This window comes from Mauremys reevesii, linkage group 2 (assembly GCF_016161935.1).
Source record: "Mauremys reevesii isolate NIE-2019 linkage group 2, ASM1616193v1, whole genome shotgun sequence".
Lineage (NCBI taxonomy): Eukaryota > Metazoa > Chordata > Testudines > Geoemydidae > Mauremys > Mauremys reevesii.
This window is the reverse complement of record NC_052624.1, coordinates 272,158,715-272,185,863: the sequence shown is the minus strand read 5'-3', so window position 1 is coordinate 272,185,863 and position 27,149 is coordinate 272,158,715. Positions and strand designations below refer to the sequence as shown.

Here is a 27,149-nt window from a genome sequence, read left to right as displayed (position 1 = left end):
CACTGATGTGAATTCACAGTAACTCTGTTACAGCCAATGGATTTACTCCAGATTTACATTGGTGTAAATGAAATCAGAATCTGGACCCTGATATCTATTTATCACCCTGTCTTTATGTAGAAGTAAGGGAAAACTATGTCTTTTAAATTTGTTCTATGAGCAAGCTATAGTTCTGACTCTCCCAGTTGCACCAGTCTCCGTCAGACAGACCTGTGTAGCACCTTCTCCCAAAGCAGAGGATTTCATTGCTGGGCAGATGCAAGGGGTGGTGGTGGGGGAGGTTGCCGTTATCTTTCTCTGCTTCATATATTGTTGCTAAAGGCAGGATACCAGCCAAGATGAAGCATGGGTTTGTTCATTTAGTGTGATGGAAATAAAGTCCATTCAGTGGAACGTTGTCATAGAATAAATGTCTCTGCTTTGAAAAATAAAACATCTCTGCGTCTGTCACTACCACTTCAGCTATCTAGCAGATGTGATGACAGTGTGTTCATCTGATGTATTTGGTAGAAGAGTCGGGAGGAAACCCTAAGATGAATCTTGCATAATAGATGCCTTCTATATAACAAGTCAGATTTTACGAGAAGGGGTGGGGGGAAGGAATGCATGGCCCAGTGGGCAATACTAACAGTTCTGTTGCATGGGAGAGTAGAGAAGAAGTGGGCTGGTTATGGGGAGCATGTATAGGCATTCCACTTCTCCTGCATACAGCATGGACATCTGTGGGGGCATCCTGCATCCAGCCTTGGATGAGAGAGGGGGAGAGAGAGAAAATGGTCCAAAATCTGCAACAGAGGGGGTCAGATTTCTCAAGTCCTCATTCGTCATGCAAGGGGAGGGGACATTTGTGGGCTACAGGTTACTATTAATCTGAGTTTCATGGCCCTGATTCAGCCTGGTGCTTAAGCACATGCTTAACTCTAAGCATGTGAGTAGTCCAAATCAGTGGGACTGCCTGTCTCCTTAAAGTTAGACATGTGCTTAAGCATCTTGCTAAATTGGGGCCAATATGTATAAAGTAACTGGATGCTTTTCGGGGTGGAAAGCAAGTGGTCTGGGGTCAGGATTCTCACATGTGATCTTGGATGCCTCAGTTGCTGGGGGCCCAACCTAGGATACCTTGCAAGGGCTTGGTTTTCAGAAAGTGCAAGTGTACTCACAAAACCAACCCCTTTCCGGCTTCAGGTTGGACACCCCAACATTGAAGTCCCTATGGTCACTGGTCTTGTCTGAAAACATTGGCCTTAACATTTAAAATACTGAAAACTTAGAGCTATTTAAAAGGCACACTAGTATATCTGACTCGCAGACAATAATATTGAGCTTGCTAAACTAACTAACAGTTGATACAGTCCAGACAGAGGGTAATGGAACTGTTCTTTTTGAGGGTATATCGACCAGACGGGCCAAACCCTGCATTCCTTTGTTTAATTCTGGCAAACCACTCATTACAGTCAAGGGGAAATTGAAGTGACTGTAGATTTTACCTCTCTTCTTTCATTTTCCTTTGTATGTAATAGAATACTTTATATTTTTGCCTGGTTTAATATTTTATTAAAGGCACATCTGTAACTAATAACAGTTTGATATAAATAAAGAGCTAGCTTTTGATATAAATTATATTTGAATGTTGCTTAAATAATGAATGGGGATGCCATGTTCATTAAAATTTGAACGAAACCTGTATACCTCTTCTGATGGATGCGGCCAACAGCCATTAAAATACAGTAGGAGTTCTTGTTCAGAGACTCAGAATGGCTGAAAATAAAACTTTTGAGAGTTTGCTGCTAAGTATGCTGCATTTACAAAAAGGGTTCATTTCAGTAGCTAGGATTGATGGCTGCTGCTGAGGAGTCAGAGAAAAGTTACCACAATTCACTTTTTTTGGATCCCTTATATTTAAGGGTTTCAGTTACCACTTGAGGGGTGTGTGAGTGTTTATCATTGTTATAATTAAAAGAAAATCAGCTCATAAAATCTAAGGAAGGTGGTTTATCATTTGGCGCCAGAACCTCTGGTGAATTGGCCTAGCTGCGTTGACTTACACCCACTTGAGGGTGTTTTTACACCAGTCTGATTTACACTCACTGAGGGACAGACTCCTTGTATTATTTGTTTTGTAGCCCTTCTTCCTCTCTCCTCAGACCCACACTGAGGAAAAGGCATCCTGTTACAAAACACGTTCACTAACATGAAATAACAAGACTTAATACCCAATGTAGACAGGGACAGCTCTTCCCTAAGTACATGTTGGCTGGCTGAGGTTAATCCTAGGGTCTCCGCTGGGATTAACCATGACCAGCTAGCATGACCCTTGGTTTACTCACAACCGACTAACAGGTTTTTAAACATGACTGTTCTTGTTTACTCCAAGGGCAAAATCATGTTTACCATTATGTCCCCTGATGCATTTCTCCAGTGCAGGCAAGGCCTCTGTCAAGGTTCCTCCCCCACTCTGAACTTTAGGGTACAGATGTGGGGACCTGCATGGACACTTCTAAGCTTAATTACTAGCTTAGATCTGGTAACACTGCCACCATCCAGAAATTTCAGTGTCTGGATCACTTTCTGTCCCCCCAAAACCTTCCCCTCCCTGGGCAGCCTTGAGAGGCTTTTTCACCAAGTTCCTGGTGAACACCGATCTAACCCCTTAGATCTTAACACAAGGAGAATTTAATCATCCCCCCTCCCTTCCCCCACCAATTCCTGGTGAGTCCAGATCCAATCCCCTTGGATCTTAACACAAGGAAAAAGTCAATCAGGTTCTTAAAAAGAAAGGTAGAAATTATCTCTGTAAAATCAGGATGGAAAATACTTTACAGGGTAATCAGATTTATATAGCCCAGATGAACCCCCCCAGCCTTAGGTTCAAAGTTACAGCAAACAGAGGTAAAATCCTCTCAGCAAAAAAGGAACATTTACAAGTTGAGAAAACAAAAATAAGGCTAACACGCCTTGCCTGGCTATTACTTACAAGTTTGAAACATGAGAGACTGATTCAGAAAGATTTGGAGAGCCTGGATTGATGTCTGGTCCCTCTTAGTCCCAAGAGTGAACAACCCCCAAAACAAAGAGCACAAACAAAAGACTTCCCTCCACCAAGATTTGAAAGTATCTTGTCCCCTTATTGGTCCTCTGGGTCAGGTGTCAGCCAGGTTTACTGAGCTTCTTAACCCTTTACAGGTAAAAGAGACATTAACCCTTAACTATCTGTTTGACAGCCTCAGTCGCTTCTCATGACCCTTTCAACCATTAAGGAGCATAGCTCCATAATGGCTTAAACAATTTTTTTTCCAGCCAACAAACCCCAGAGTTTAGTAATGGAAATGATCTTTGGGTCATCTAGTCTATTCCCCAGCCCATCCTTACATATTTACTAGTTATAAAATTGCCAGGGAATGTTTACAGACTGTTTGCTCGGTAGCAGCTCTGTCTGGAGCCTCCATTATTTAGATAACTGGCATATGAATGTTGTGGTTGTCTCTAACAAGAAGATTCTCCCAGCGCCTTGAAGTGAGGAGAAAAAAATACTGTATAACTCTCTTATTAGCATGTAGTGGAGAAAATTACTTAGCTTAGACAGTAGTAAGTAGAAAATGTATTAACTGTATGTTCTTGTACCTTATACTTATTAAAGCTAATACTATATCTCTACTATTTGTGGAGGGAGGGTTGTACAGTGGATAGGACACTGGCATGAAATTCAGGAGATTTATGGATTCTACTCGCTGCTCTGCTCCATGACCTTAAACTTTACAGATAGCACCTGCCCCAAAGGACTTACTGTCTCTTACTATGTGTTTGTACAGAACCTAGCACAGTGGAGCTCAGACCTAGGTCAAGGCTTCTAGGTGCTACTGTAATACAAACAATAATCTGATCTTTGTGAGATGGGCATTACAACAATGGAATTGAAGGGGACCAGATACCCAGCTGGTGTAACTTACTGTAGCTTCACTGAAGTCTGAGGGTCTGGAATGCAGTTTTTGCTCAGTTTTTCATGCATTTTGGAGAGAGGATACAGTCTGTCGACTTGACAGCATTTTCCCCATTCACATGTATAGTTCTGATTTGGCAATGGAAGCTTGAAGTCACACGTCCTTGTGCATTAATCAGGATACAGTGCCCAATTATTTCTCAGATTAAATTTTGTGATTGTGTTCTGTAATTGTCTGCGGGGTTTAGGCTTTTGACAATATTACTCAGAATCAAGTTGGTGGATGATCTTGTCAGGGTTCAGATCATGTGTAGTAGATTCAGTCTTTCTTAGGTGGAAATGGTTCACATCAATATGTGTGTTTTAAACTCCACAGAACATTAGGTTCCTTTTTGGTGAGGGAAGTCTAAAAATCTACCAGGAACAGAGTTGCACAGCTAGGTAGGTGAAGAATGTTGATAAGAAGGGGGTGTGGGTGGGTGGGGGGAGGTTTGGAATTCCTAGAGAGGAAGAAGTAGCTTGAAGGTCTAGAAGTTGTTGGATTTAGAGGAATGGCATGCCAGAGTATATCCCACAAATCCTAATCCAAACCACAGGAAAACACGCAGAATAGGAGAGTGGAGATTCACTTCCCTGACTGGGAAGCTATACAGAATGTTTAGAGTCAGGGAAGGAACAATTTTAGAGGGAATTGAGTTGAATTGCTGATCTTTCCTTGCCCTCTCCAAACAAATCACTGATACATTTTAAACCACTTTCCTTCACTATGTGAATGAATAGTGCTAAATTACAACCAAATGCTTATTCAAACAAAACCGGGGTGGTCTAGAAGTCAAGTTTTGTTTGGGGAGGCTTGTGTTGATTGGACCTGATGACATGAACAACATCCAGTGATGATTGTGTAGGGATGAAAGAGCATATGGCAATGCAGCCTGACAGGCTAAATCCTAAAGGACAGTTGACATGGAGCCAATAGCTGCTCTCATTTTGAATAACTGCTGTGGGACATGGAATCAAACTACCAGGCCAATACTTGACACTAAGCATGGGCACGTTCGCCCTTTCTGGTGGGCATCGATAGGCAAACAGTACAGTACCACTTTAGTACGTGCAGTGGCTTTCGCACAAACTATTTGCTTTCCAGAACTAAATAATCCAGGATGAAGATCAGTCAATAAAGTTGCTTTGCCTTCTTGCATTTAAATGCTACTTCCTAGACGGTTCAATAGGAAGCCGTGGGAGAGGACGGGCTCTTTCATAGCAGTTATGGACAGAAATTCACCTCTGATGTAAGAATGCATAAAACAATTGAAGCAAATGGAGTTACCAGCAGTGACCATTGCCCCCATCTCAAATGGGTGATTGAGACTGATGACCAATAGGAATTGGGCATCCAAGTCCCATAGGTGGCTTTAATGCATGATCAGAGCAGAACAAGGCACTATGAGGCATTTTGAATGACTCTGTTTACCCTAACGTCCCTGCACAAAAATACACTGTTGTATTGTGGTGGTGTGCCATTGTCATCTTCCCTTTTTCAAAGGTCTCTAGAATATACTGTGACTTCATAGCATTTGAAGGCTGGAACCAGTCTGGGGTAAAAGCCTCACATGGTTTCCCTGCCAGGAAACATCTGTGGAGAAGAAAATCAAGTTTTCTGGTTTGAGGGTGTGGCCATAGCTGGAGTAGCTTTGGGGGTATATTTTTAATCAATAACATGAGGAAGGACATTTTATTTTGCCAAAAGAGGACACTCCTTTTCCATACTGCTCCAGTACTAATGAGGATTTGTGATTGGTCATTTTAATAAGTAACAGCGTAAGCAGGGTCTGAACGAACTCTCCCCTGACAGCTATCTGGGGAGGGGGAGAGACTTCAGGAGCAAACTGTACTTACATGAACACACCTACTCTGCGTAGGTATCTAGCAGACAGGAGTTGTGTAGCTCCAAGTGATCAGCTTTGACTGGTGTTGGGTTACAAATCACTTCTCGGCTGCCTGAGCTAAGAGGTGAAAACATTTATCTAAAAGTTGAATGCAGGGGTAGTGAAATGTTATCAATATTATCTTCATTGTATGATTAAAAGGGAGCAGAACTGTGGTGAGCTTGTCCTGACTGAGGGGTCACCCCAGCTGAAAGGAACTTGCTAAGCCAGGGGCTCAAATGGCAGACCCCTGTGAAAGGAAGAGGGGTGGGGACAGGTGTACCAGCCAGAAGGTGAGGAATTTCCCTAAGGATTCCCGGTCTGGTTAACCTGTTCCTCCCCAGTGTTCAAAGAGAGAGCTAAATGGGCTTCATTAGGAGCCTTTTGTTGTGTTAAAGTGCTCAAATGAGAGCTGAAATCACTTGTGGTGGGACAGTGTTTCTGCCCAGCCTGCAAAGAGCTGAAAATTACTAAGAGACTGACCTGCTGAGGTCACAGCAGAGAGGCAGGTGGCAGCAGAAGGTGACTGACAGTTGGCTGGCGAATGAGCAGCTAGTGAGGCAGTGAGGGGAACAAGCAGCTGGCAGGGTAGCCAGGCAGCGAGGAACCGCGGCCAGTGGAGAGGAACTGTAGTTGGTGGGGCCGTGGCTGGCCAGAGCAAGTGCTCGGATGGTGGAGCAAGCAAGGTGCCTTCTTCCCCGGGTGGGAGGTGAACTGACACAGATGCACCTCTGAACCCTGGGTCCTCACTGACCAGGGACACCCACTGTGAGTGGGGTGTGGTGAGGCAGCACAGAAAAGGAACTTTTGGTTGTAGAACTCAGGAACACGAGACAGAAGACTCTGCCCCACGCACTCTGGGGTGGGTGTCCTGCTCACAGTTTTAGGTTTATGAATCCTGCTTGTGGCATTTTCCCTAATTAATGTCAGGTGATCCCTCTCCTTTCACTGAAAGTTTCTTTTCTACACTCAGATTCTGTGCCCGCGAGTGGGGTAGTATTGCCTCTCAGAGGCGCCCAGGGGTGAGGTGTAATTTTCCCAGGTTACTGGGTGGGGGCTTGGGCTGGCTCTGTGCTGTGTTGTATTGTATTGTTGAAAAGGAACCCCTAGATCAGCAGTTCTCAAATTGTGGGTTGTGACCCCTCTTTTAATGGGGGTCACTAGAACTGGCTTAGACTTGCTGGGCCCAGGGCCAAAGCCCAAGCCCCACCACCCAGGACCAAAGGTGAACCCTGAGGGCTTCAGTCCTGGGCGGCAGGGCTCTGGCTACAGGTCCTCTGCCTGGGACTTTGGCCTCCCCTCCACATCCTGGTCCGGTGGGGCTCGGGCGGGCTCAGGCTTCAGGCTCCCCCATCCTGGGCTCATGTAGCAATTTTTGTTATCAGAAAGGAGTTGCGGTGCAACGAAGTTTAAGAACCCCGATCTAGATATTGAACCCGGCCCTGGTTGCTACTGGCTCCAACTGGCAGAAGGGTTAAAACAGCATCTGTGCAGATCCCTTAATATAAAGTCACAATATTATTTTGGGGACCTTTGAAAAAGGGAAGTTGACAATGCCACATCACAGGACTACAGGGTATTTTTGTGCAGGGAAGTCAAGGTAAACAGAGTCACTTAAAATGTTTCAGTGCCTTGTTCTGCTGTGATCTTGCATTCCTGCAGCTTTGAATCTCCCTTGCTAGGACTAAGCAGAGCCAGGGAAAGTGACTGTGTTTGGCACTTTATTTGTATACTGTTGTGATGTTAAAAAGACTGAAACATCCCTAAGCATGAAGCAGGGGGATTTTTTTTTGTGGGTTAAGTTCATGCTTTAAAACTCCACTCAGAGATAAGAGCCCAGCAGAACCTCCTGAACTCTAAAATCCTGTCTGTATTCATATATAATTACATACTGGCTTGTTTTTTGATGCCATATATGATGTGAAGATGAAATGGAAAGAGGCAGCATTAAATATTTATTTTCCTTACACTTGATTGGCAGTGTCTCATAAAAGCATAAGCTAAATGTTTGAACGCTGATTCAGTGTTCAAAAGGCCAGTAACTGGGCTTTTTACGAGGCTCGAACTAAGAAATATAAATACGGGATGACAGGTCCTGTGAGGCTGGCTATTTAAACCAGAATGGCAGCCTTTCCTGTTCCTTCATAAGGGTAGCACAGTTTGGAAGAGATGCTAGAGAGGGAGCGGGGAGGTCACCTGCCGTACTAAGGTTCCTAAGAGCCACTTAGGCCTTGATATTACAGTTCTGTCTAGGAGTGTGTGAGCAGCGAATGGGAGGCCAGCCACTATCTACCATTAGTTCATGTGCCCCACTCTGCCCACACCTAACGTGAGGATTGGAGGCTGTTCAGTTGTGGGTTGGATGTTGCGCAAATGCTGTGGATGGACTAGATGTATGACCTAACCATCCAGTCGGTCCTGATGCTGTGACTGACATTCTTTGATTTTTAATTGCTTGTGAACAATAGAGGGAGAACATCTTTAATTCAGGGAGAAAATCCCCATACAACTGAGTGAAGTTAAAGCAAAAATCTAAAAGGACTTTCCGTTCTGGAAATAGGGAATAACTGGTGACCTGAACTAACTGAGAAGATAAACGACCTGACCAACCAGTGACCAGATCCAGAAATTCCTTTCTCATCTATTCAAATATACTGATATGCCTGTGCCTGCCAACTCCATGATTTGCGGCTGGGTAAGGTAGAAGGGTCTGGGTGCCAACAATAAGAGAAGCAGATACTTGCTTAATTATAATAATGACTGACTGGCATTCCTAATAGTTATTTATCTGTTTTCCGACCGGAGTAATCAGTTCTAGTGATCATTATATTTCTGTCCTTATACAGAAAACTGCTCTTGAATTGAGAGGCTGATATTTAACAGTACAGTGATCCATTTCTGATTAATATGGCAATCCGGTAATTGATACTAGATCCCATTCATTATACCCTTGGAAATATAGGTCCGAATCCAAAGCTCATTGAAATCAATGGGAGTCTTTCCATTGACTTTAGATTAGGCCCATCCTGCCACACCCTGAGATCATTTGCAAGCCCCCTGCCCTGTCCACACTAAAGGTAATAATTGGAGATATACCAATCTCCTAGAACTGGAAGGGACCTTGAAAGGTCATCAAGTCCAGCCCCCTGCCTTCACTAGCAGGACCAGTTTTTGCCCCAGATCCCTAAGTGGCCCCCTCAAGGATTGAACTCACAACCCTGGGTTTAGCAGGCCAACGCTCAAACCACTGAGCTATCCCTCCCCCCACTATTCTGTGATAAAGACCTAGTTCTGCCGTGCATCTTTATGTAAATCAAGTTTATTTTTATATGAATTGCCTATATTTCCCCTTCCTCTAATCTGTTTGTCCTTAGATTGTGAGCTGCTTGGAACAAGAGCCATCCGTCTCGAGTGTTCAGAAAGTATCTAACGCAGATTGGGCACTACTGTAAATATGCAGTAATAGTAATCCTTAAGTCCTCAGAGCATAGGGAAATGGGGCGTTTGAGTAAGGACCGAGGGCCCATGGAAGTCACTGGAAAGTCCCACTGACTTCAAGCAGATTTGGTTTGGACTTGGACTACAAAGACCTCAGGATTTAGTCCATAGTGAAAAAGAATGGAAAACATCTACTTACACTGTCCAATTGAAAAATCCACCCATAGACTCCTAGTGCTAAGTTCTGCCCTCAGTTATACCGTACAATTGCATTGACCTAAATGGATTTGCATGGGTGTGTTTGTTCTGGAATAATCACTGGGGCTCCAGAAGATGACCGGCACTAAGCACTGCACAGAATTTGGACTAACCCCCACACACCGATTTAGATCCAAAATAAGAGTATTGCGCATGCAAAATAGACATCTCTCTCATGCTTTCAGTGTTGTTGTAGTTGTCTTGGTCCCAGGATATTAGAGACCAACACTATCTGTTATTGGACCAACTTCTGGTCTATCTTTGTCATGGTCATGTTCACCTCCCCAAGCTGTAGAAACGTTGATTCCAATAATGCAATACGTCATAGGCAGAGAGGGGCAGCAGATAACCCTAATGCACTAGCTACAAATGCTCTTGCTTTGAGCTAACACTGGCAACCCTAGAAACACCCCAACCTGTGCTCCTCATAGCCTCCTGGTACTGCTGTTCACAGAATTAAATGGGCCCCTGAATCTTGCCTGAGAAGGAAAGCCAGTGCTGTCACTCACTTTACTGCACCAGGTGTTTCACATCCTATTTTTTCTTCCTTTCTAACAAATTGATGCTATGAAAGGTTTTACATTGTCTCTCGGGTCTTTGTTGGGGTCCTACCCACCCTTCTGTCTTGCATTCAGCCCTCTTCCACGCCACGTCCTGCCGTGGGTGATGCCTTGGCAGCTGACCACCTACTGCCATGCCGACAGATTTTTCTTGTTAAGAAACACGTTTCAAGGCTGCCTAATAACCCAGTGCTCCTGCCACGGTGGCGAAGCATTGACATTTTGAATGTCTTGCTCATTACTTCTACATAAGGCCTTGGGGGATCAAGAAAAACAAGACCTTCAGAGTAATAAACTGTACACGATCCCTCTCCTTATCCCCCTCATGCTAAGACATGTTTACCAAATATGTGCTGACTTTGCAATTTCTTTTAAGTCACTATAACTAGAAGCAAGAGGCATAGCACTGCTCTCTTTATAGACCTGGGACTGCTAACCCACCTTCTCCTAGCCAGTGATATTGAAGGTAGCCCATAGTTTCTTCCATTCACTCCTGAGCCTGCCTGTCTCTTATTATTATTATTATTATTATTTTATTATTATTTTATTTTATTTGTATTATCTTAGCACTGCTTCTGCGTAGAAGGATGAGTTCTTATGTTAAGCCAGAATGGGTGGCAAAACCAACCATCAGGTTATAAAAACAGTGGAATATTTGTGTGTGTGTATGTGTGCCCTAAGTGGTTGTTTTATGGTACTTACACATTCATTGTAACAGGCAGTAAACACAAACTGCAGTACCCTCACTTTTTTGCTTCCGATATGCATCATGCTGTGACAGCCTCATAGGCTTAAACAGCAGCATGCAGTTCAGTGCTATAAATCCACTGTGTTATTATAGCAGGTATAACATTTATTTATAATTAATGGCAGAGACCTTACACAGTGATACCAATTTTTTTTTAAAAGGAATAAGAAATGATGGTTTGCTTTTGTTTTTTATTACTGCCATGGCAACACAATCCAGTTGTAAAGAGAGGTGAAGGAGAAGGCTTTAAAGCTGAATTAGTAACAGAGCTACAAAGAGAAGCACAAGGTCCTTTTGTCTACAGGGCTCTCTGTAGATCAACCTTTTTGTAATACTGTTTGTAAAACTCTTTGTGGCAGTGTAAACTAAATACATGCAACAAAACTTGAAGTGCAGTTTGTTTAGCCCAGGGGTGGGCAAACTTTTTGGCCCGAGGGCCACATCTGGGCGGGGAAATTGCATGCAGGGCCATGAATGTAGGGCTGGGGCAGGGGGTTGGGGTGTGGGAGAGAGTGTGGGGTGCAGGAGTGGGTGTGGAGTGCGAGGGGTCACAGGGCAGGGGGTTGGGGTGTAGGGGGGTTCTGGGTGCGGGCTCCGGCCTGGCACCACTTACCTTGAGCAGCTCCAGGGTGGAAGCGATGCGCAGCGAGGCTAAGGCAGGCTCCCTGTGTGCCCTACCCTGTATCGCTCCCGGAAGCAGCCGGCACCATGTCCCTGTGGGAGAGGGGTGCAGAGGGCTCTGTGCTCTGCCCTCGCCTGCAGGTACCTCCCCCAAAGCTCCCATTGGCCGTGGTTCCCTGTTCCCGGCCAATGGGAGCTGCGGGGGGCGATGCCTGCTGGCGTGGCGCGCGGCACCCTTTGGCCTCTCCTCCCCCCCCAGGGGCCACAGGGACGTGGTGCCAGCCGCTTCTGGGAGCGACACTGGGCCAGAGCAGGCAGGGAGCCTGCCTTATCCTGGATCTGGCCCGCAGCCTATAGTCTGCCCACCCCTGGTTTAGCCAGTCTAAACATGCAGCTTGCCTGTGAACACCATGCCTTCAAGTGCACAAAGCTGTAGTGGGACAGGGAAGCAATTGCATGGGAGCCTTCCAGGGAACCCCCTGCTGTTGTAGAGAGGGTGCCATGTTGCCCCTCAACTCTTTGAATCAATGCCCTAGCACAGCCTTAGAGGCCACTGCGCTGCTGGACGTGCTACCTCTCAGATGAGTTTTGTGACCACTTGCAGTAGTCATGCGAGAATATTCCATACTCTGATGTTAGCCCGGGTGTCCTGGCCACGTTGTGGAATTCCATTCCACCTTCCTAACTTCTGCCTCTTGTTGCAACTGAATACGGCATTCTACACTTGCTGCTGTTCACTCCTGTGTTGTGGTACTGTACATAGTTGCTGTGTTTCAGCAACACCTCATTTGTCAAAGGGATTAATGACACCACCCTCCCTCACGGGGAGTGTTAGGAGGCTAAATATAATGTCTGCAAGAGCTTTGAGCATCTCAGAGGACCACCTTGGAGTATGTTGGCCAAAGTGGCTTGCCCATGATTATGCAAGGAGTTAGGGCTCCAGCCAGGAACATATACCAGATCTCGGGACTTCTGGTCCTTTTTTCTTTCGCCACAAGACCGTTCTTCCTCCCTCTCATGATCATTTAATTAATTAGCTGATATTTGTACAACGATTTGAAGATGTCTGGCCAACTTCAACTGAAGTGTAACACCAATGAAATCAGTGATCTCATACACCAGGGCTGGATTTCACCAGAGAAAGCCCAAAAGGATAAAGTGTAAGTGTGGTTATTACCTACAATCAAGTCTTACTCTTTGGCATCAGCACCATTACAGAATGAGTAACTGGGTCTGAAACTGCTGTCCCTTTTGCATTGATGGCAGTGTTCATGAGGGGAAAGTTTAAGGCCTAATCATGCAAAAGCACTAGGAGCTGAGGGTATGTTGCACCTTGCAGAAATGGGACCTTGGTGGGTACATAATGGATCTGACTTTCAGAGGTGTCGAGCACTCACAGCTCCCACTGTTTAGCTGGAGTTCTGAGATTGAAGCCCAGAGCTGTCCGGGGTAGCTTTCCTTTGCCCGGCTGTGAAATTCTGCTTGTTTACACTGTAAGTTCTTTGAGTGATGGTCCCTATTGTTTTCCACTTAGGATTATGCGCGTGCGCCCGGAGCTGGAGCTTTTAAACATGGTGGTGTCTGTTGGTCAACTCGTGTGCCCTTGTTCGGCCTCGTGGTTTTGACTGAGATGATAAAGGGCAGGGCGGACTGACTGCGCTCTCAGTTCCTTCTCACCGCCACATGGCCCGAGTTGGAGATCCTGCTGTTCTCTCGTTCCTTGTGACGTACTTTCTCTTTTTCGGTAAAAAAACCTGTTTGTTCTTGTATACAATTAGCATTTTAGTTTTTAGTGTTAGTAGCAGTTTTATTGGGATTTAGGACTCTGGGATGCCATTCTGGTGGTTTTCCGCCTTGCCTAGCACAATGTGATCATGGGCCAGGACTGGGGCTCCTCGGTGCTACCACAGTACGGTAATAATAATCCTACTCCAGGGGAAGCTGATTTCATTTTCTTTCTGCTCCAGAATGCCAGGGTAACTGGGGACGGGGAGAGTGGCAGCAGCAAAACAAGTGGGTGAGAGGCAGCGTCCTGCTAGGAAGGGGGAAAGCCTTCAATAATAGGCACTGTGTTCGGGGGAAAATAGAGACGTGCCAGTGTGTGGCCAAGGTGAATGGGCTCCTTTGTGTTCTCACAAAGCTGTATTGTGAACGGCTTGCAGCAGGTACGCTGAGCTGCCCCGGGGAACCTCGCTCAGGGGCCGTGGCTGGTTAAAGGAGCCCATCTCCCCAGACAGCAATGGCAATGATACCAAGGGCATGTTCGGGGTTTTGGTTTTTGTTGTTGTTGCTTAATGCTGCTGTGAGAGTGCAATGGAGCTCAGTGTAATAGTTTCAAAACGACAGCCAGAGCTGCTGAGCACCTGGCAAGTTTCAGTGCTGAGAAAGGAGTACTTCTTGGTTCTGCTTTGCAGCCGCTGAGTCTAGCAAGGGACTTGAGGATGTTGCAAAGGGTCTTAGTTACTCAGTGTCATCTTAACCATTTAATCAGGATTTCCACTCCCTGAATCCTTCGGCTGAGTCATTTTGCGGCTTCCTATTATACATGGGGGCTGGGTGATGGAGCTACCTTAAGAGGCAATAAAGGGGTTTGTCCAGCCTCTGTGTTCAGTTAGGGCGAGAGCTGGAGTCAATAGTAGAGGTTCAGGTACCCCTCTACCCCTATATAACGCTGTCCTCGGGAGCCAAAAAATCTTACTGCGTTATAGGTGAAACTGCGTTATATCGAACTTGCTTTGATCCACCACCGGAGTGCGCAGCCCCGGAGCACTGCTTTACCGCATTATATCCAAATTCATGTTATATTGAGTCGCATTATATTGGGGTAGAGGTGTACATAGAAATGGGAAGGGAGATCTCATTGCACCAGTGGGAGACTAAGGGGGCGATGTGGAAGAGTACTACTCTTTCCAGCCAAGGAGAGGAGGGGAGTGGTTCTCCCCCTTGCTTTAACCCCTGATCTATAGGACTTTTTTGTTCTCCAAGAGAGCTTGGCTCCACTAAGGATGGCAGACTCTGGCCCTTCCAGGTTAAGGGTCAGATTGTGACTGGCCCTCACATAGGCTTGTCAGGATCAGGGCACACAAGAAGTTTTCCTTCTCCCTTTGCAGATCCCACCCATGGGAAGAGCACAATAGCAAGCCCCGTGAACAATGCCCTTTCCTCAGACCCTGCACCCCAAGCAAGCAAATTATCCAAAAGAGGGTGGCAAGGAGATGGGGCTCCCATCACCAACCTACAGAGGGGGCCAGCACTTTGGGGGGGGTCGAGGGGAGAGAAGCATCATGGTGCAACCCCCCCTTCATGTGCCCAATCTGTCCCAGTGTTCCCCCGCCCCAGACTCCACACCATCCATATGTAGACCTGTGTGTAAACACAATCTAGCCCAGCGTTTCTCAAACTGGGGTCCATTGACCCCCTGGACCCTGCTATCAACTCCTCCTCCTCCCTCCCTCAACTCCTCCTCCCCCTTCCCAGCACCTCCTGCATGCCGGTGAACCCGTGTGCAGGAAGCGCTGGGAGGGAGGGGGACAAGCAGGGATGAGGCACACTCAGGGGAGGGGGTGGAATCATGTCCTGGGCTGCCCGCCCTGCTGATCAATTCCTTCCTCTCCCCCTCTTAACTCCTTCCCCTCCCTCCCAGCACCTCCTGCACGCTGGAGAACAGCTGTCAGCTGTTCCATGGGTGCAGGAGGCACTGGGAGGGAGGAGGGGGGATGGGGTGCTCGGGGGAGGAAAGAGGAAAGGAAAAGGGGTGGAGTAGGGGTGGGAAAAGGTAGGGTGGGACCTTGGGGGAAGGGGTGGAATGGGGGTGGGGCCTGGGGCTGAGCGGGAGGGGGAGTTGGGGGCCCACAACAAAATTTTAAATCAAAATAGGGGTCCTCGGGTTACTAAAGTTTGAGAACCAACCACTGATCTAGTCCTAAGGGCCCAGTTTCCCAGCTTATCTTTCCTGCTTTCTTGCCTGCAACAGCTGTTGGGAACACTCCACCATACACTCCCACACTGCAAAGCACATGCCATCTGACACAGCCCTCTTCCCCTCGAAACCCACCTTCCCCTTCCCCATCTGAAAGTCCAGTTAGGCCCTTGGGTGAATACACCAATTTTGTTTTTAGGTTAATTGAAGGCTCATCTTAGGGAAAAGTCACCCTGAAGTGCTGACCAAAATGGGATTGAAAAGCAGCATACAGCGTGGATCTCAGCCCTGCCATTGCCGTGCCAGAATAACGTGGAGCTCCTGTCAATGCTAGTAGCTTTGGGTCTCCTTGGGGAAACCTTTTTCTGTACTGATCACTCTGTCCAAACGAAGTGACCTGTGCAGTAGCAAAATCCCCAGGGAAAGATTCAGACGAGTCTCTCAGCACCAAGACATGCCTGTAAAGGGACCCTAGCAGTGTAAACCATAATGCTTAGGAAGTAAAAGCTTCATGACATAGCTCAAACGGCACAAAGCCTTGGTCTACAGGCACTGCCTGTGTGAAGTGAGTTTATTGATCCCAGGATACTTTGACATGATCACCGCTTTATTTTCCTGTTTGCCTGGAGCTTCAGAAGCGCTAACGCCACAGCGTGGGAGTACCGCGGTGAGCCTACTGGACCAAATCGAGCTTTTCCAGTCTATAGAAATTACATCCAGAAAACCCTGTTAAAGGAATGTTAAAGTCAAGAGCTGCATAGTTAGGCGTTTTCAGAATTAAGGCTGCCCCGGCAACTTTACTTCAGCCCCCTTGTGTGTATGCCTTAGGAGAGTCTTTAATTACAGGATCCCGTCCTGTGCTGTTCTGCAAGAGCCCTGGCTCCGCTCACTTCCATCCCCATCCCACCCACCTGCATGGGTGTCGCAATGAAGCAGCTCTGTAGCAGTGGCAAATTTAACGGTCAGCAAATGATGACACCTCCCCTCCGTCTCCTCCTCCCATCTGCCAGTAGCTGAGGAGCAAAAAGATGGGCCCTGATGCAGGTTTTTATTGTGGATGAGCTACAAACCAACAAAGCCGAAAATCCCATAGATGAACTTAACCCTCCCCCCCCAACCCAAAGACCCTGTAAATGAACTTGAAAGGAACATCATCAAAGGCCCTGTAGATGAGCTGATCAACAATGAAGCAGGTCAAACCAGTCTTTTTGCTGGAATAGGTTTGATGTTCCCATCTGATAAGTTACTTTCAAGATTCAGTTTTATCAGCTGAGCAATTGCATATGCTTGTACAAATTGGTCCTTGCTAGCCCACTGAAAGTGATATGCCAAATGGATAGTTTCTTTTTTTTCCCTACAAGACATCATATTTTATCTTCATTTTACAGAATGAAAAATGCACCGCATGTGGGTTTGCATGTCAGGTGGCTTAGCATATCTGTCAGTTTATGCATACTGTCACATTTGTTGATTGTTCAGGGATACAGAGTATCAGAGGGGTAGCCTGGTTCTGTAGAAGCAGCAAAGAATCCTGTGGCACCTTATAGACTAACAGATGTTTTGCAGCATGAGCTTTCATGGGTGAATACCCACTTCTTCGGATGCAAGCAGGTATACAGGGATACAGAAACTCAAAAGTCTACATGGTTAACAATGATTGGAAGAATATGCTAAAGTCAGTGTCTGTTCGTGGGAGGAGCAAACATGTGCAGTGCCAGATTTTATAGTTTGCGAAGGGTCATAGTATCAAGGCATGTTTTTGATAAACAAGCATCTGAAAATATTAGGAACCCCAAACCCTGCACCCCAAGCCCCTCATCCCCACCCCCACCACAGAGCCGGCACCCAAAACCCCTGCATCATCCCGCAGACCCTTCCCACTTCCTGAATCCCTCTGCCCTAGCCTGGAGTCCCCTCCTGCACCCCAAATCCCTCATCCCCATCCCCACCCTTACCTCAGAGCACTCACCCCCAGCCGGAGCCCTTCCCCCCACACACCCCAACTCCCTACCCCATCCCAGAGCCCTCTCCCGCACCCTGAACCCATCATTTCTGGCCCCACCCCCAGAGCTTGCAACCCCATTTAGAGCCCGCACCCCTGCCCCAGCCCAGTGAAAGTGAGTGAAGGTGGGGGAGAGCGAGCCACCGAGGGAGGGGGAATGTCATGAGCGGGGGGCAGGGCCTCGGGGAAGGGGCGGGGCTAGGGTGTTCAGTTTTGTGATTAGAAAGTTGGCAACCCTACTTGACACAGTCAAAACTTCAGCTAGTTTGTCTCCCCTTCCATGACCACTGTGAAGTTCTGGAGAGCAACAGTTGTGGTATTTACTTGAGTATCATTAAGCTACTTGCCAGACATAATATAACTTTTGTCCGGCATATTAGTGATACCAAGAGAATCAAATATTTGAGCAAGACAGTTACTGATGAATTTATGTCTTTTTAGCATCAGAAACCAGGATGTGCATACATAATAGTTGCCAACTGGTTACATTTTTTACTGTCGTTGCAGATCCAACCACAGATATTAGCCATTTTGATCGAATGGCCAGTTTGCTTTTCTTTGTTAATATTGATCTTATCAAAGGAAAAGCAGATATAAAAGAGCATGTTGTAAGCTTTGTGGCAGTCAATGAGGCAGATGCTGCATTCTTGTGTGACCTGTTAACTAATGTTGTATTCTGCAAGTATGGGTTAGACCATATCTGGACAGGGATATGATGGGGCCAGTGTTATGGTCAGAGTGCATGGAAGATTGCAAGCAAAAATGAGAGAGTATCTTTCAGGCAAGGGACACAACATGTATGCACCAAACATGCATTGCCCAGTATATCAAATTAACCATTTTGGTGCATGCTGCTGAAAAAAAAGTCCAGTCAAGACCTGAAGTTTTTCTTTGCAACTTTGCAGGACATATTTATATATTTTGCAGACTCTAACCATCAATGGAAAAAACTAAAAATTATCTTTATTGTAAAACACCTGTTCAAGAGAGTACAGTTTTGCAAAGGGAAATGGAACTTGATGATGCAGTTCAGGCCACTGAAGAAGTTGACAGGATTGATGCAGCAGATGAAATTAAACAGCCTTCTGAAAAGTGAAGGAGATCTTTACATCTAAAGGCACTCTGCCAGAGTAGATGGGCAGCTCAAATGAAAGCCACTGAGGCAACGATGGTAAATTTTCAGAGTATAATTGAATGCCTGGAAGATGAAACTGTGGCTGAACGCAGGCATAGTGAGGACAAACGTTGAACAAAAAGCAACCTGCCTTTGATGGTGTGGGTGTTCTACCTCAATCTGTTATCATGGCATAGGATCTTAGTTATCATGGCTGCTACCTCTGGAATCCTTCAGTCAAAAAAATTGACCTGTTCTAAGTTCTCTGGACAGTTGAGAGCATTGCAAATGAGCTCAGATCTGAAGAAAAGTGTGAGGGAAATTTGTAAAAGAATCTCAGAACCAGTGGGAAGCAATGGGTTGGAAAATGCAAACTATCCAAGCCATGGGAAGAGGCGTGTATGTCACATGGAGGATGAATTTAAATAGAATTCTGTGTTAGAAGCAAAGGATCACCATCAAAGGAGATATTTCAAGGTCTTAGACAATAGGGTCAGGAACTAAAATATTGATGTAAGGGATTTCAAGAGATAGCTACTCTATTTGGTTTCCTCCATCCCAGTCCATTTCAGAATGTAACTTCAGGAGAGTCAGAGGAGAAAGTTCTTAAACCCATGGGACATTTTTCTTTAGGCTTGGTTCACGACATCAGCTTTCAAGATGTATTATTGTACAAAGGACACAGAAGTGTTCAGTTTGTCACTTGGCGTCCAGAGCTATTTGAATTTCAGAGTGTCAGGTTCTCTTGATGCTGTTTTTCCAGAAATGGAAGTGTTGTGTTGACTTTCTCACCCTCCCAACTGGGATGGCTAGTGCTGAACGCACTGAGCACATGAACATGCATTTGCACTATCACAGACACAGCTGAGGGACCTTGCGCTTCTTGCAATTGAGACAACGAAGACAGCAAAGTTGGAACTGGACAGCATCGTAGCACACTTTGCCAAGGAAAAGTATCATTGTGGTTTGTAGACATGTGCTGTTGGGGTCGCCCCTCTTGGGGCGACTGGGAGCCAGGCCGCCTCACTACACAAGTCCAGTGAGTTGGGGAATTAGCTTGGTGGGGCAGGAAACAGTCAAGGGCTCAGGCCCTCAGGCAGGGGCTGAGCAAATAGTTCAAGACCAAAACCCAGGCGTCTGGTCCTGAGCGTCGGGGCGAGGGGGAGACTGCCACCCGTGGGCGGGGTGGCAGGGGGGACGCAGGCCCACCCACTCCACTGCGTCCCAGCCCGGGGCCCTGACAGCGACCTGCTGCTGTGTCAGTGGTGATCCTGGCCGCAACACACTGACATCGGCTCTGGGTGTGTGCCACAGCCAGACTAGAGTCGGCTGCCCCCGGGCTACTTCCGACCTTCCCCTCTAGCAGTATCTGCGTCTCGTCGGCGTCTTCCACGGCATCGAGCACCATGGGCTCCTCGGGGTACCCTGCGAGCGGTAAGCTGGGCAGCTCCTCTGGGTCCCTTCTCACCGGTAGGTTTACTGGCTTCTCCGGCATCTGGTCAGTGTCCGGCCTCAACAGGTAGGGCCAGTCCTCGGGGTGGTCACAGGCGGCAGGAGTCTCCCCAGCGGGAGCTAGAGCACCAGCGTATGGCCTCTCCGGTGGCCAGGCAGCTTCTGAGCCCTGGGATTGGGCTTTTATACTTCCTGTTCTGCGCTTTGACCTCTGGGGGGGCGGGCACAGGCTCCAGTGGCTCCGCCCACTTTGGCACCCGGAGGGGCTCATCCCTCTCTGGGGCAGCTGGGAGCCAGGCCGCCTCACTACATGGTTCAAGGTTCCAATCACTGGGAAAAGGCAACTAACCCAATGTGGGTGAGATTCCACTTTTGTTTAGGCCTGTGATTTTTGTTTTCTGTTTTTTGTTAACTTTTCATCTTTAAAAAAGCCTAAGGTGATGTGACCATTGCACCTCAGGCTACCTGTTTGCTGACCATGCTATGACTCTTAAATCTGCCCCTGCTCTGCAAAACCTGCTTCCTGTCTTGTGCTTCTATCTGGGATGCATGTAGCAGGCACAAGGGAGTCAGGGGGAGCCTTATGCCTTTTACTTCATCATTCTGCCATGCAAACCAGGACCCAACTGGGCCCATAGTTTGAGGCTCATGCAACCTCACCCTCAAATCAAACCTGGTGTCATTACTGAATGGTTGTATTTTTAATGATTTTAAGCTGAAAGTTTTCTGTTCTCGTGCTAAAACATGATGCAAATGTTGTTTCTGGGCTCTCTCTCCCTTGAACTTGTTATCAGCATGCCGTTGAGTTACTCAAGCTAGGCACAGCTCTGTTTCTCAAATAGGCATGATTGCAGCCAATAAATGCATTTCAGACCTGTGGTTGCAAAAACAAATGCCCAGTTCAGAAACGAGAAATGCCTGTAGTAGATTTAAAAGCCGCCCTCTAAAAGATTTAGAGGAGAGTTAGATCTAGGGTACGTTTACACTTACCAGGACGGTCGACGTGGCGAGTTCGACTGCTCGGAGTTCGAACTATCGCGTCTGATGCTCTACGATCGATGAACGAAGCGCGACGTTCGAACTCCTCTCGGTCCACCAGCAGGAGGAGTTGCGCGAGTGACCTTGGGAGCCGCGAGAGCGGCGGCGCGCGAGCGTAAGTTAGTCGAAGTCGTACTAGGGTAGGAATTCAGTTCAATTATTCACACATTTCTGCTGCTGAAGAGTGAGCCCCCCCCCTTGAGCTTAGTGTAGACCAGGGCCAAGAGGGATGAACTGAGTTTGTTTTTAAAGTAATACAAGAACTTTTTGCACTCATAGTACATCTGTTTCCTGTAACCCATAATGGCCCAATGTACTGCCTAAGTCTGCTCTGTTCCCCTACCTTATGCACATTTCCACTGCCCATGTAAGAAAATTACTTGTACTGCTGACAATGGGACCGATCCTCAGCTGGTGTGAGTCAGAGGCGCATAATTGAAATAAAGATTCAAGTCAATGTTGCTGCATCGATTCACACCAGCTGAAGATATATTAACTAAAAGGCTCTTTTTAAATGAACAGGTGGGAAAGATCAAAAGAACTCAGGTCACAGTGCAGTTATTTCTCTGGTGTTGATTTTCTCTTTCTAAGTGGGGCAGTGTCCCCATGAGAACAAGCAGCCATTACTGGTCAAATTCTGAGCTGACTGCACTGGATTATCAGGATGAAGCATCTAGATGACTCAAATAGAGCCCTTCTCCGTCCCTGCTTATGTTTCTGAAAAACTGTGACGCCCTTCAGCAGCTGCTAAATCTCCTTCGCAAAAAGTCGTATGTCAGTTCCCCCAGGGGGGCTCTTGTCTGCTGAACTCTGTTAGTAATGACTTACTTATGGATGCAGTCATTATTTCTCAGCACTCTCTCTTTCCAAAAAAAAGAGAGAGAGATAAAACCCAACACTGATCTGTTAAAAACAAGCAGAGTAGAATGGGATTTTTACAAGAGCTTAATTCATGAAATAAAAGGTTCTCTGCAAGTCCCTGGGGAGATTTTAATGAAAGGTGAAGAAACTATGTGGGTTTTGCCCCTGTTTCACTGAAACCATCTAGATTAAAAGTGTGGTTACTCCCACTTGAAAAACAAAGCTCCACTGTCGATCTTTTTCAAATGAGACATCAACCCACCTCTCTGCCACATGGTCATTAGGGGTGGCATTTTCAAAAGCGTTCAGCACTGGCCTGACTGTGCTCCTATTGACGTCAATGGGAGTTTTATCAGAAACTTCAGCTTTAGGCCAGTGCTTTTGGAAATACCACCTCAAAAGTTGCCATGACATTTCTGATGAGAGTGGGAGTTTGAACCCCAGACCGTGAACTAATTCCAAAGTGGATAACATTTCCTTGTCTAAATCACCCCTTTATTTTCAATTGGACTCAATAGTTTTACCTCCTCTTCCAAGCTATTGTGTAGCGATGCTGATGCACTGTTAAATAGCTCCCACATTGCACCCTAGGTGTGGCTACATTTCAGTCATGAATGAAGTGATTCCTGTGCACAAAGTTCTGAGGTCTATTGGGAAGAAAGCCACTTGTGTACGTGAAGGCAGAATTAAATGGCTATCTTTTAAAGTACCGTAATTACACTCCTTCTCCACCAAAGGGCTGCAGGAAAGGGCAAGGGTATGGCAAAGGGTATGGTGAAATTCTGTCCTGGAACACACATTTGTATCATCCCAAACTTTCCAGTGGGAGCTGTACAGTTGAACCTGAGATTTTAGCTCAAATGTTACATCTCCTCTGCTATCTTTGTGTCGAGATAATGCCTACTGCTGCTTCTGAGATCATCCCTGACGCTGCTAGAGTTAACCAGACATGAAATTCAGTAAACTGGGAGTGTATCCTACCCCACTGGGTCTCGGGATGTTACTTAGCCATTTTTGCTGGGGATGAGTTTTATCCCTGATGGTCTGCTGAGTGAAATGTTTTGCTATTGTAATGCACCAGATTGCACCAAATGGCAGATAGCCAAAAGTATTCCCTACCTCTGCAAACAGTCCCTGAGCTGCAAACTGGCATTGCAACCCTGACTCAATAACCAATGACCTACAGACAGTGTTCTTCTAACTCCTGGTGTACCTTTAAGATATGGGACCAACTGCAGTCCTGGTGCTGAATGCAAATCCTGTCGCCATCACTCAAGCTGTGCCTGATGGAGCTAGGTTCACGGACTCTGTGATCTCAGCCTAGCACTCCAAAGGCAAAAGCTTTGCTTTTATATCTGGATTGCCTGATTTGAACACTGTTTTCTTTTGTGTTAATTTTCCTGCTTTCATAAACCTGTGGACTACAGCACAATACCCCATTTTTTTTTTAAATAGGGAAAATCCATTTTGTACCGTATTAATTAAATCTTCTTCTGCTAATCTTGCCTATATGAGAAAGGGATACTTTGAATTTCTCTTTGAACCAGAAACCCCTTAAATATGCAAAGAGCACTGACTGCCTTAACATTCTCTCTTGTATTTTTAATCATGTAAGAAAACTGAGAAAAGGTGCTGCAATTTTTTGTGTGTGTGTGTGGGGGGGTGCCTCTGGCTTTCAATTATCAGTATCTACACAATTCAATATTAACATTTTTAATGCGCTTTAGATTGCACAGTCCAGCCACCGTATATGCGCCTTTGATATATGCAAATCCTTTTTGTATGCAACTCTTGACATATTTTCATATTCAGGATTATGTGAAGCCCTTTTCTGTGCCTCTAATGTATGCTAATCTTTGTTTCTTTAAAAACACTTTTCTAAACTCCAGATGTAAAGCCGCAATTTGTGCTTTGCTGGACTCCTTCATCTCTGCAATTCCTCTCCTGTGTACAGGCTGCTCTGTGGGTCCAGACTCCACTGCCATTGAGTCAAAGGCAAAGCTTCCATTGACTTCAGTGGGGCAGGAGTGGGCGCTATGTGCTGAACTTGACTTTGATCATGTGGCCTTCATAACATTTGGAGTGGGAGGAAATGCATGAAGCACATGGCAGGCCAAACTGGTCACATTTGAAATTAAGGGTATATTAATCAATCATGCATAAAAATGAATACATGATTAATAGGTGGTTCAGTAAATTTTTAGTCAAATTGTCATAGTTTGTTAGAGTTCAGTAGATCAACAGGTGGCATATAACATCCTTGACTGATATGGATTTTGGATGGTTATGAGCACACTATTTATGTCTGTAACATGCTGTTATTTGTTAACACTTTACAACCTATTTAGTGTGCGACCACTAAATTTTCAAAAGGATGTGTAATGGATTGCCTGCATACTGTTTTGCACATACCCCCTTACACAAACGTCAGCTCCAGTATATACGCAAATACCGATGTGTGAGTGCACACCTACTGGAGTTTGTGCGTGGGTGGTGTGACGCGTGCATTTCTGAAACCGGCTCGTAATATACAACATTCACATCTCCGTAACATAAGAAGTGCAAAAGTGAAATCACACCTGGGTTAGTGAAGGAACATGTCCCTGTGCTGATACCAAGTCTTCCTTAGAGAAGATGCAGTGCATATAATGAATAAATGTTTAATGCTACCTCAGGGTAGATGGTGTTATTATAAACTGACAATTCTTGTCTGATAATAAAGAAACAACCATGCAAAGAACTGTTTGTCCTAATTTCAAATTAGAGATGTGCCGGGAATCCTAGATAAGATGGTCAGAGTTGAGCACGTGGGCCAGACAGTCTGACTCCTGATAGGGTTAGTCACTACAGAAAGACTGCCCCAGCCTTACCCATTAGTGGACAGTTGCCCATATCAGAGAAGCTACTACCTAGTTTGTCCCAGTTCAGGCTCATAGACTGTCAGTGTGCAACCCAGCTTGCCTGCCTAGCAGCATGTGGGGAGGTTGGGAGGAAAGGTATGTACCTCAAGAGCTTCTAATGACATATCTACTATAGGGTAGGGTAGGAAGAGATCTGCTAACACAAGCCTAGTGGGGAGCAAAGCTTAATTTCTTCACCGAGCTGAGGACGGTTAGCTGGATGACCTGATCTGAAAGTAGCTTCCCAGCAATGCACGTCTGCAAGGGACAATGCTGCCGATGCTTTTTCTTCCACTGCTGTGTTATCAGCACATTGCTGGTGAGCATTGTCAAGCTGTGAAGCAACCAGTCCGTCAAGCTGTGAAGCAATCCAATGCTGCTCATAATACGTTGGCACCAGTGTGGCCGAATTGCACCATGGGCTCTTTCTCTCACAGGCTCCCAAGTTTATCCCCCAAATCCTTTAGTACATAAAGATGCTGAAGTGACATGTACTGCAAATGGCTCAGCGGGGGGTAGGGTGCACCACACTACAGTACCCAGCATGTGAGCATGTTTTTAAGATGGCATAGCTTCCCAGGAAAGACAGTCACCTACTAGCATTAGTTAATCTCTCCTGGGGCTGGCCTTTTGTCAGGTTTTTGCCAGGGCCTGGAGGAAGAAACAGTGGGCACCTGTGGAGCAGTTTGCAAGTGGTGATTAGTATCACACTGTTTGGAGTGCCAACCTCAGAGCACACTGTCAAAAGCAAGGCAAACACTCCAAACTGGTGTTATGTTCTGTAATTAGATTTCACCAACCCAGTCCCAAATGTGAACTCCCAGAGTATTACAATAGTCTTATAGTGGAGTCACAGTCCAGTCAGCTTGCCTGGGTGGCAAGGTAGAACTCTATAATGATCACTTACACCAAAAATCACAAAACATTCAGGTTACACCCAGTTCCAAGAGACCAGTCACTCGCCCAGGTCGATTTGCATCCTAGATTTCACGCCAAAGACAACGCTAGTAGCCAATTCTATAGTAAACTAGCTGCAGGTTTATTAGCTAAGAAAAAGGAATGAGAGTTATCGAGAGGTTAAAGCAGGTAAAAATATTTATATAGATGAGTCACGGACTATAATTTCAAAAGATAGCAGAGATGTTGTAATCTGCCAGTTTCTCTAAAGTCTTCTAGGGCTACCCAGAGTAACTGTGGATTTGCGTTGTCTCGTTTAGTTATTCTGCCCTGTTCAAATCCGGACAGTCCAGAGATGATGAATTTTTCCTTGGGTCCATATTTATAGTTTCTATAAACAGTTCTCATTCAGATCCCTTCTTCATGGAAGGTGGGGGGAGGAATACACTTAAAGTCTTTGATCACACACACACACACACACTCTCTCTCTCTCCCCTCTCCATGCTCAGGAATTAGCATGTTCCTGTTAAAGTTCTTCATTTGCATTACACATGGCTTCTTTCTCGTTTGAGGAGTTACTTAATTCCAGAGGTAGATACAATGCAGCTATTTGCTATTACATTATAACGGGGTACAGAGAAGTGAAAACAATGCATGCAACATCCCATGAGTTTTTCATGAAGTTTATACACTAAACACATTCTCACACATTTTAACATCTACCTAGAACTATCCTGACACACAAGTGACCTGGCCTGTCTTCCAGCTGTTTGTGTGTCAGTTCTCAGCTGGCACCTAGGCTTTAGCCAGAGCTGACACTTGGCTTACCAGCATCACAGCTGGCTCCTGAGACTGACATGTTGGCACACAAATTGTGTTTGCATGAAAATGTGCTAACACGGGCTGCAGACTTAGCTGCATCTTGCTCTGTTATAGCCATAATGAGCTAGAAAGGTCAACTGAGGAAGTTTATTTTGGTTAATTATCAGATGTTAGTCATTTTTCCACAGAGGCTGGAAGGGGTTGAAGTGCTGTTATAGTCAGTAATTGGTATCAGTCTAAAATGGCCCCCTGCTTAGCTTATCAACTCTCTGTAAATGACATAGTTTTGGGGTGTAACTCCAATGATTTCAATAGTTCATGTGTCTTCTAGTCATAGCTTGTTATTCCACTGTCTCCTAGCCTTGCATGGTGAATGGAGCTCAGTGAGGGAGATGGGTTCTGTCCTGCCTCCTGCATTATCAGAACAATTGTTAGCTACCAGAAGGAGGGAGGGATAATTCAGTGGTTTGAGCACTGGCCTACTAAACCCAGGGTTGTGAGTTCAATCGTTGAGGGGGCCCTTTAGAGATCTGGGGCAAAAATCTGTCTGGGGATTGGTTCTGCTTTGAGCAGGGGGTTGGACTGGATGATGTCCTGAGGTCCCTTCCAACCGTGATATTCTATGATTTTATACCTTCTCAAGGCAGAAGTTCAGCT

General features: G+C 45.9%; 1 protein-coding gene across 6 annotated transcripts in view; it reads left to right on the top strand.

Moving 5' to 3' along the window:
- Window positions 1–27,149, top strand: part of ST3GAL1 (ST3 beta-galactoside alpha-2,3-sialyltransferase 1) — a 112,886-nt gene that overhangs the window by 41,805 nt on the left and 43,932 nt on the right. The window contains exon 2 of one of the 6 annotated variants that reach the window (XM_039524977.1): window positions 8,423–8,557. The exons of the other annotated variants lie outside the window; for them this stretch is intronic. The gene's annotated coding sequence lies outside the window, so the exon portion shown is untranslated. The remainder of the gene's footprint in view (window positions 1–8,422; window positions 8,558–27,149) is intronic. 6 annotated transcript variants of the gene reach the window in all.